Genomic DNA, 10,439 nt, shown 5'->3' with positions numbered 1-10,439 from the left:
TTAAACTTCAGCCTACTCTTCATTACCACTACATTGTGATCTGAGTCTATATCTGCTACTGGGTTCACATTACAATATTGTATCTGATTTCGGAATCTCTGCCTGACCATGACGTAATCTAACTGGAATTTTCCCCATATCTCCTGGCCTTTTCGTAGTATACCTCTCTCTCTTGTGATTCTTGAAGAGTATTGGCTATTACTATCTGAAATGTATTTCAGAACTCAATCTTTCTCCTCTGTCATTTCTAGTACTAAGTCCGTATTCTTCCGTAACCCTTCCTTCTCTACATTAATCTACAATCGCATTCCAGTCCCCCACGACCATTAGATTTTCGTCTCTCTTTACGTACTTTACCCGTTCAATATCGTCATATGCTTTCTCTATCTCTCCGTCTTCAGGCTGCAACGTCGCGATGTTTATCTGAACTGTAGTTGTCGGTGTTGGTTTGCTGCCGATTCTGATGGGAATAACCCTATCACTGAACTGTTCACAGTAACACACCCTCTGCCCTACCTTCCTATTCATACCGAATCCTAGTCCCGTTACATCATTATTTGCTTCTGTTGAAATTACCCTACACTCATCTGACCAGAAACCTTTGTCTTCTTTCCATTTCACTTACTGACCTCCACTATATCTCGATTGACGCTTTGTATTTCACTTTTAAAATTTTCTAGCTTCCCAAACACTTTCAGACTTCTGACATTCCACGCTCCGAGTCGTAGAACGTTATCCTTTTGTTGCTTGTCTGTGTTTTTCTTGTGGTCATCTCCTTCTTGGTTGTCTCCTCCTGGAGATCCGAATGGGGGACTTCCTAGAAGCATATAAATTTGTTCTTACTCACTTTACTATACATGTAACAGGTTGTGAGTCAAAAAGAGCTCACTCCTCTGGGAAAGTGGGGTTAACGCGTAAAGAAGTACGAATATGTCAAGATGTTTCGATTTAAACATCTCTGAAGCTGCCAGATAAGTCAAAAAGTTAGTTTTCTTCTTTTAAATCCCTACGTCTGCCCAATGTGCTATGATAGCAGCATTTTGTACTATGGTTCGTAACTTCGACATTAAACGACCGTAGCTTTGCGACAGATGGTCATTTTTGTTGACTCAGGCGACGACTGATCCGTTGTAGGTTTCTTTCATTCTCTTTCGAACCATGTTGTTTATCGTGGGAACAGATAAAGCTTTCACACAATAACAGGACAACTGTTAATTAACTTCTTATAAAATTTGAACTGATTCGTATAAATTTGAAACTTAGAACTGGCGCACGTAAAAAAATAACAAAAAAACGTGTTTTACACGTCAAATACGAATGAAGCTAGATTTTTTACATCGATTTTTCAGTTTATTCGTAAGCATGCATTTTTTATTTCTTTGGTTCACTTTATACCGTTTCCGTGTATTCAGTTCACGTAAGAAAGAATTTTACGTGCTACATTTAGCTCGACTTTAAACCATCGACCTCGACAACGGATAAAGAATATTGGATAAAAGAAAATCGTTTTGACTTTATCTATTTATCTACCTTCGTGCAGAATTTCAACCGATTCGTATGGGTTTAAACGATAGCAGGTCCGCACCTCAAATACCTCCCAGGAAAACGAGTTTTTGTACGTAAAATCCAAACGAAGCCACATTATTTCAAATGATTAAAACTTAGTTTAAGATCCGAGACACCGGTGGACCAAAGCCCTGGTAGAAATTCAAACACTCGAGCAGTACTCAAGAATGCGTTGCATTAGTGTTCTATACGCTGTCTCCTTTATAGATGAGCTACACTTTCCTAAAATTCTCCCAATATATCGAAGTCTACAATTCCCTACTACTGACCTTCCGTGTTCGTTCCATTTCATATCGCTTTGTATCGTTACGCCAAGATATTCAACCAACGTGACTGTGTCAAGCAGCACACCACTGATACTGTATTCGAACACTGTGGGATTCCACTCCTACTCATCTCCATAAAGTTATGTTTACCCACATTTAGAGTAAGTTGCCATTAATCAGACAAAAAATTTTTTCATCCTTCTTGTTTCTCCTACAGTCTGTTAACGGTGACACTTTCTTGGACAAAGTATCGTCCTCAGCAATCAGTCGCGATTTGCAGCTCAGCCTCCGTCAGATCGTTTATGTACATACAGAACAAGAGCGGTTTTATAAACTTCCCCAGGACAACGTATTGGGTTGTATTACTTTCTAAGTCTTCGAGGCACTCACATATCTGAGAACTTACTCCGTTCGCTCGGTCCTTCGTTAACGGTCTGCAGTGAGACACTGTGTCAAACACATTCCGTAAATGGAGGAAGTTAGTATCTGTCTGCTACCCTTTTTCCATGCTTCGCAAGTTATCTTGAGCGAAAAGGGCAAGCTGATCTTCGACCAGACGATGACAGGAACTTTTCTATCTTAAGAAACTTTATTAGATTCGAACTTAAAATATGCTCAAGGAATACGCAGGAATATGCTGTTAAGGATACTGGGTTGCAATTTTGCGTACCTATTGTTTTAGTCTCCTGGTATACCGTCGCAACTCTATATACGAATGACTTCAGCTATGGAAAAAGAAATGTGTACGATACGTTGTGAAATAGTAACACTGTTCATTAAAAAAGCGATAGAATGCACGTAAGTCCCATTCGCAGTTGGTAAAACTTTCGGACAAATATTTCTTTATTTACAAATAACTTGTTTCGACAGACTTTGTTGTCATCTTAAGGTCTTCGAAAGTTTTTGTTATAAAATGTGTTCATTCTGAGCTGGACTGCACACCAAGTTGTCACGTAAATGTAGCACTTTATAGAAATTTTTTTCATAAATAACACATTTAAAATCAAAAAGTACCTTATGCAGATGGCCATGTCATATGCGTAGCGCTCACAGATAATTGTTACGTCATAAAAAATGCAGAATACAAGACAAAATGAGCACATTTTATAAAAAAAATTTCGAAGACCTGAAAAAGACAGCAAAGTCTGTCGAAACCGGTTGTTTGGGAATATAGAAATATTTATGGGATATTGGCTTTAGAAAGTTTTTACTAAGTAAAACAGATCTCTCCTTCTGATTTCTCAACATGAGAAGATTCAGCCATTAGTAACTGCTGTGGGGTAATCACTGAGTATTTCCTTCGGTGCTGCTACAGCTTGCTTCAGCAGTGTCGTGTACCGGACTGTCATTGTCTGCGAGGACGTGCGGGCTTTTTGCCCACGATATACCCCACAGACGACCTTCCTTCCATTTCGGACAGTCCCAGACACATTCACCTCAGAGACGACCTCGCGAGCTCCGCTGCAGCCAGAATAGAGGCTAAAGCCCTGTCCAGCACTTTCTCAAGCCTGAGCGCGACAATAAACTTAATACAATGGACTATCAGTAAAATGACGGTAAGTCGCGTCTCAAATATAATAAACGTGATTACCGAAAGGGACGTTGAGGAAAAAACCACGAAAAGACAGTTGTAAGATAAGCCGTAATATAAAGCCGAGATTACAAGCTAAAAGTAGACTCAATCCTCAGGTTCTGTCAGAGGCCTTCTTTGGATATCAGCGGAATGGCGGAACTGGAAATCTCCTCCTAAGTGCACTCCTCGACAAATGAAACGACGTGCCACGAAAGAATTATTCGAATGGGGACGGAAATCGGTATGTGTGCTGTTCATGCACAGAGAAACAAATGATTACAATTTCAGAAAACTGTGTGATTTACTCAAGAGAGACAGCTTCCAAAATTGAGGAAGTCAAAAACTTGTTGGTCCACCTTTGGCCCTTATACAGGGTGGTCCATTGATCGTGACCGGGCCAAATATCTCACGAAATAAGCGTCACACTAAAAAACTAAAAAGAACGAAACTTGTCCAGCTTGAAGAGGGAAACCAAATGACGCGACGGTTGGTCCGCTAGATGGCGCTGCCATAGGACAAACGGATATCAACTGTTTTTTTTTTTTTAAATAGAAACCCCCATTTTTTAATTACATAATCGTGTAGTACGTAAAGAAATATGAACGTTTTAGTTGGACCACTTTTTTCTCTTTGTGATAGATGGCGCTGTAATAGTCACAAACATGTGGCTCACAATTTTAGATGCACAGTTGGTAACAGGTAATTTTTTTAAATTAAAATACAGAACGTAGGTACGTTTGAACATTTTATTTCGGTTGTTCCAATGTGATACATGTATCTTTGTGGACTTGGCATTTCTGAGAACGCATGCTGTTACAGCGTGATTACCTGTAAATATCACATTAATGCAATGAATGCTCAAAATGATGTCCGTCAATCTCAATGCATTTGGCAATACGTGTAACGACATCCTCTCAACAGCGAGTAGTTCTCCTTCCGTAAGGTTCAAACATGCATTGACAATGCGCTGACGCACGTTGTCAGGCGTTGTCGGTGGATTACGATGGCAAATATCCTTCAACTTTCTCCACAGAAAGAAATCCAGGGACGTCAGATCCGGTGAGCATGCGGGCCATGATATGGTGCTTCGACGACCAATCCACCTGTCACGAAATATGCTATTCAATACCGGGTAGCGTATTAATCTAGACATTGACAGCTGTGGAACTGGTTTCTGAGGGTCTTGTGCAAAGTTTATGCCCTTGTGGTTTTGTAAGTAGGCTGTGGGGGCTGTGTAAATAGGCTGTTTAGGATACTATGTTGGTAACGCCACGTAGTGCTCTGTATGAAAATCACTGACTGTGCTGTGTGCAGTCTGTGGCTGATTTGCATTGTTGGAATATTCGCTTGTGTAGGGTAGTTGGATGTGAGCAGCGCGTAGCATTGGGCAGTTGGAGGTGAGCCGCTAGCAGTGGTGGATGTGGGGAGAGAGATGCCAGAGTTTTGGGCGGACGATCTGGACGTGTGTCCGTCAGAAAAAGGAAATATGTGTAATTGGATGTCACAAAATTATACAGGCTGTTACAAAAAGGTACGGCCAAACTTTCAGGGAACATTCCTCACACACAAATAAAGAAAAGATGTTATGTGGACATGTGTCCGGAAATGCTTAATTTCCATGTTAGAGCTCATTTTAGTTTCGTCAGTATGTTCTTCCACCTACGTTCAATGGAGCACGTTATCATGTTTCATACGGGATACTCTAACCGTGCTGCTAGAACATGTGCCTTTACAAGTACGACACAACATGTGGTTCATGCACGATGGAGCTCCTGCACATTTCAGTCGAAGTGTTCGTACGCTTCTCAACAACAGATTCGGTGACCGATGGATTGGTAGAGGCGGACCAATTCCATGGCCTTCACGCTCTCCTGACCTCAACCCTCTTGACTTTCATTTATGGGGGCATTTGAAAGCTCTTGTCTACGCAACCCCGGTACCCAATGTAGAGACTCTTCGTGCTCGTATTGTGGACGGCTGTGATACAATAGGCCATTCTCCAGGGCTGCATAAGCGCATCAGGGATTCCGTGCTACGGAGGGTGGATGCATGTATCCTCGCTAACGGAGGAAATTTTGAACATTTCCTGTAACAAAGTGTTTGAAGTCACGCTGGTACGTTCTGTTGCTGTGTGTTTCCATTCCATGATTAATGTGATTTGAAGAGAAGTAATAAAATGAGCTCTAACATGGAAAGTAAGCGTTTCCGGACACATGTCCACATAACATATTTTCTTTCTTTGTGTGTGAGGAATGTTTCCTGAAAGTTTGGCCGTACCTTTTTGTAACACCCTGTATATACAGGGTGAGTCACCTAACATTACCGCTGGATATATTTCGTAAACCACATCAAATACTGGCGAATCGATTCCACAGACCAAACGTGAGGAGAGGGGCTAGTGTAATTGGTTAATACAAACCATAAAAAAGTGCACGGAAGTATGTTTTTTAACACAAACCTACTTTTTTTTAAATGGAACCCCGTTAGTTTTGTTAGCACATCTGAACATATAAACAAATACGTAAGCAGTGCCGTTTGTTGCATTGTAAAATCTTAATTACATCCGGAGATATTGTAGCCTAAAGTTGACGCTTGAGTACCACTTCTCCGCTGTTCGATCGTGTGTATCGGAGAGCACCGAATTACGTAGGGATCCACAGGAAACGGTGATGGACCTTAGGCACAGAAGAGACTGGACCAGCACATTACGTCCACATGCTAACACCTTTTTATTGGTCTTTTTCACTGACGCACATGTACATTACCATGAGGGGTGAGGTACACGTTCGACGGGCGTTTCATAGGACGTGGAGGACGCATAAATTGGCCAGCCCGTTCTCCTGGTCTTACACCTCTGGACTTCTTTCTGTGGGGTACGTTAAAGGAGAATGTGTACCGTGATGTGCCTACAACCCCAGAGGATATGAAACAACGTATTGTGGGAGCCTGCGGCGACATTACACCAGATGTACTGCGGCGTGTACGACATTCATTACGCCAGAGATTGCAGTTGTGTGCAGCAAATGATGGCCACCACATTGAACATCTATTGGCCTGACATGTTGGGACACACTCTATTCCACTCCGTAACTGAAAACGGAAACCACGTGTGTACGTGTACCTCACCCCTCATGGTAATGTACATGTGTGTCAGTGAAAAAGACCAATAAAAAGGTGTTAGCATGTGGACGTACTGTGCTGTTCCAGTCGCTTCTGTACCTAAGGTCCGTCACCGTTCCCTTTGGATCCCAACGTAATTCGGTGCGCCCCGATACACACGATCGAACAGCGGAGGAGTGGTACTCAAGCGTCAACTTTAGGTTACAGTATCTCCGGATGTAATTAACATTTTACAATGCAACAAACAGCACTGATTACGTATTTGTTTATATGTTCAGATGTGCTATCAAAACTAACGGGGTTCCATTTGAAAAAAACGTAGGTTTGTTTTAAAAAACATACTTCTGTGCATTTTGTTATGGTTTGTATTAACCAATTACACTAGCCCCTCTCCTCACGTTCGGTCTGTGGAATCGATTCGTCAGTATTTGATGTGGTTTACGAAATATATCTAGCGTATCTAGCGGTAACGTTAGGTGATTCACCCTATATATATATATATATATATATATATATATATATATATATATATATATATATATATATATATATATATGACTTTTGAAGGCTATTAAGGTAAATACATTGTCTGTTCTCCAAATCTTTCATTTGCTAACATTGTTAGTGATGGCCCTTCTTTTGAAGGGATTACTGATAGTCAGACTGCGTTGAGCTAAAATATATTGTGTGTCAGTTTAGTGATGGTCAGAATAAGTAAAGGGAGAACTGTCTGAGTACGTTCAGTTTTACTCAGCTGTCTTTGTATCAAATAACGTAGAAGTTTACCAGCACAGTCATTCATAATTTTTCTAAGGGAACGTTTCACTTTATCGATAAATGTTGTGCTTTGTTGCCAACTGGATTCGAGCTAACCAGTTCTACAAATACTGGATTTATAAATCTGAAAGAACAGTGCGTTCGAGAGTCCACATACGGAGCGACCGATTATATTAAATGTATGCTCCCCAAAGGACCGCCTTCAGCATTTCGAGGGACCTCTTAATAGAATTTTACCATAAGAAATTTTTTACAACTCTGCATCCGCTTGTGTGTTCAATTTCCCAAATGCGAAACAGCATACTCCATAGAAAACTGTTTATTTGAGTTTCGCTCTTCGCGTCCCATACTGGTGAACGTCCTAACTCCGACAAAGAGACGAGAGGCACGAAACGTTTATAGGAGCCGGTTCCGCCACGTGCCGAGACAATGACGGCCAGCGTAAACCAGAGAACAATGCAGCGGCTCACCGCGGCGGCCGCGCAGAACAATAAAAACGGCCCGTCCCACGACCCTGGGTCTAAATCAAGGAGCAGTTTAGCAGACCTGTCACTCTGTGGACGAACCGCCGACTATGTTACCACGCGTGCCAGCGAAACGCCAGCACGGGCTGTAATGGACGGCGGCCAGTGCGTTCGACAGCCTATCCCCCAGGAAACGTTTCCTCCTGTTGACTGGACCCCTAAACAAACGTATTTCGTAGGTCAGTTGTAATACCAGTGGCTGAAGCCCATCGAGATTGGCTTATCTCACTGGTTACCAACGACAACACGTTGGCGTTATCAGTAACCTAGTTCGTCTAAATAGTGTGAACGTCAGAACCATACAAATAACAATAGCAATGTCGTCACTGTAGAGCTGTTCCTCATTTATGTTATATACGAGAGACTGTGAAGCGAAGTTCTACAGTTTGATGCCTCATTTCTCCTATATAATCACCAAATTATTATCATTATTATTATTATTATTATTTTATATGTAGAGAATTCTGTGCAAATGGCATACACAAGTCAAAGAGGAATATAACCTGACACAGCGGATGCGGAAATAAATACATATGTGTGTTAAATATATAGAAGTACACTGAATAACGTCCCAATCCTATCAAATAACTACATCTAAGCTAATTTATGCATACACACACCGACCATAAATCACACTAGTTCAGCGCCATCACTTCTGGTATATCTTCTTCGCCAGACTCTCAATACAACTGTCTGATGCGCACAGGATAGTGCTGGAACAATCTGAACAGAAAGTAGCAGAAGGAAAATTTTTATAACTGACGTTTCAACTCAACGCACACTTTGTTTAACGAAGAGGTAGATTTAAGCCAGAGAGAATGGTTTACTAGTCAGTCTACTATGTCAACCACTACACATTACAATTTTTTAAACTCTTTGTAAAATAAACCGAATTTCTTATAGTTTTAAGTTCTTCAGGCAAAGTACTGCAAATTACTCTCAGATAAGTTGCTTTTCTCTCTGATTACTCTCACAAGTGAAAGGATTCTTTATTTAGGTAGGAAATCGTCAGAAGGGTTACACTTTCTGCAGAGTTATGAACATAGTTTATTTTAATATTTCTCAGAGACTTTAGCAATGAGTTATAATTATTTAAATGGAAAGTTTTTTTTATCATGTAACTAATGTAATTGAACCAACAGTGTCAATTTGAGCCCAATATATATTAATTTTAGTGAGGCAGCTAGAAGCGTTCAAAGTTTTAGAGGCGGCTGAAACACGCTGTGTATACACTGGTCAGCCAGAACATTATGACTAACGGCCTACCATCGATATAAATCTGACCAGGCGATAGCAGCGTCACCTGGCGAGGTATGACTGCTGGTTAGACACACGTACGGTTCGTGTAGTATCAGTTAAGAGTGCTTACCGTGTGTACAGGGTGATTCAAAAAGAATACAACTTTAAAAATGTGTATTTAATGAAAGAAACATAATATAACCTTCTGTTATACATCATTACAAAGAGTATTTAAAAAGGTTTTTTTTCACTCAAAAACAAGTTCAGAGATGTTCAATATGGCCCCCTCCAGACACTCGAGCAATATCAAATCGATACTCCAACTCGTTCCACACTCTCTGTAGCATATCAGGCGTAACAGTTTGGATAGCTGCTGTTATTTCTCGTTTCAAATCATCAATGGTGGCTGGGAGAGGTGGCCGAACACCATATCCTTAACATACCCCCACAAGAAAAAATCGCAGGGGGTAAGATCAGGGCTTCTTGGAGGCCAGTGATGAAGTGCTCTGTCACGGGCTGCCTGGCGGCCGATCCATCGCCTCGGGTAGTTGACGTTCAGGTAGTTACGGACAGATAAGTGCCAATGTGGACTCTCCATACAGTTGATTGTGGAATTTGCAGTTCTCTGCTAGCTCTGCGAGTCGATTTTCCTGGGCTGCGAACAAATGCTTGCTGGATGCGTGCTACATTTTCATCACTCGTTCTCGGCCGTCCAGAACTTTTCCCTTTGCACAAACACCCATTCTCTGTAAACTGTTTATACCAACGTTTAATACACCACCTATCAGTAGGTTTAACACCATACTTCGTTCGAAATGCACGCTGAACAACTGTCGTCGATTCACTTCTGCTGTACTCAATAACACAAAAAGCTTTCTGTTGAGCGGTCGCCATCTTAGCATCAACTGACGCTGACGCCTAGTCAACAGCGCCTCAAGCGAACAAATGTACAACTAAATGAAACTTTATAGCTCCCTTAATTCGCCGACAGATAGTGCTTAGCTCTGCCTTTTGTCGTTGCAGAGTTTTAAATTCCTAAAGTTGTGGTATTCTTTTTGAATCACCCTGTACTATGGGAAGGCGCGTGATCTGTCTCAGTCTGACCGAGAGCAGTTTGTGATGGCCCGGAGGCTCGGCACGAGCATTTCGGAAACTGCACGACTTGTCGGGTGTACGAGAAGTGCTGTGGTAAGTGTCTTCAACACGTGGCGAAACCAAGGTGAAACGATATCCAGACATCGTGGTGTTCATGGACATTCTTCATTATAGATGTCAGACATCGTAGGCTGGGCAGACTGGTAAAACAGGACAGGCGGTGAACTGTGGCGGACTTTAATGCTGGGCAGAGTACAAGTGTGTCTGTACCCGCAGTGC

Source organism: Schistocerca americana, chromosome 2 (genome assembly GCF_021461395.2).
Source record: "Schistocerca americana isolate TAMUIC-IGC-003095 chromosome 2, iqSchAmer2.1, whole genome shotgun sequence".
NCBI lineage: Eukaryota > Metazoa > Arthropoda > Insecta > Orthoptera > Acrididae > Schistocerca > Schistocerca americana.
This window is presented reverse-complemented; position numbering follows the sequence as displayed.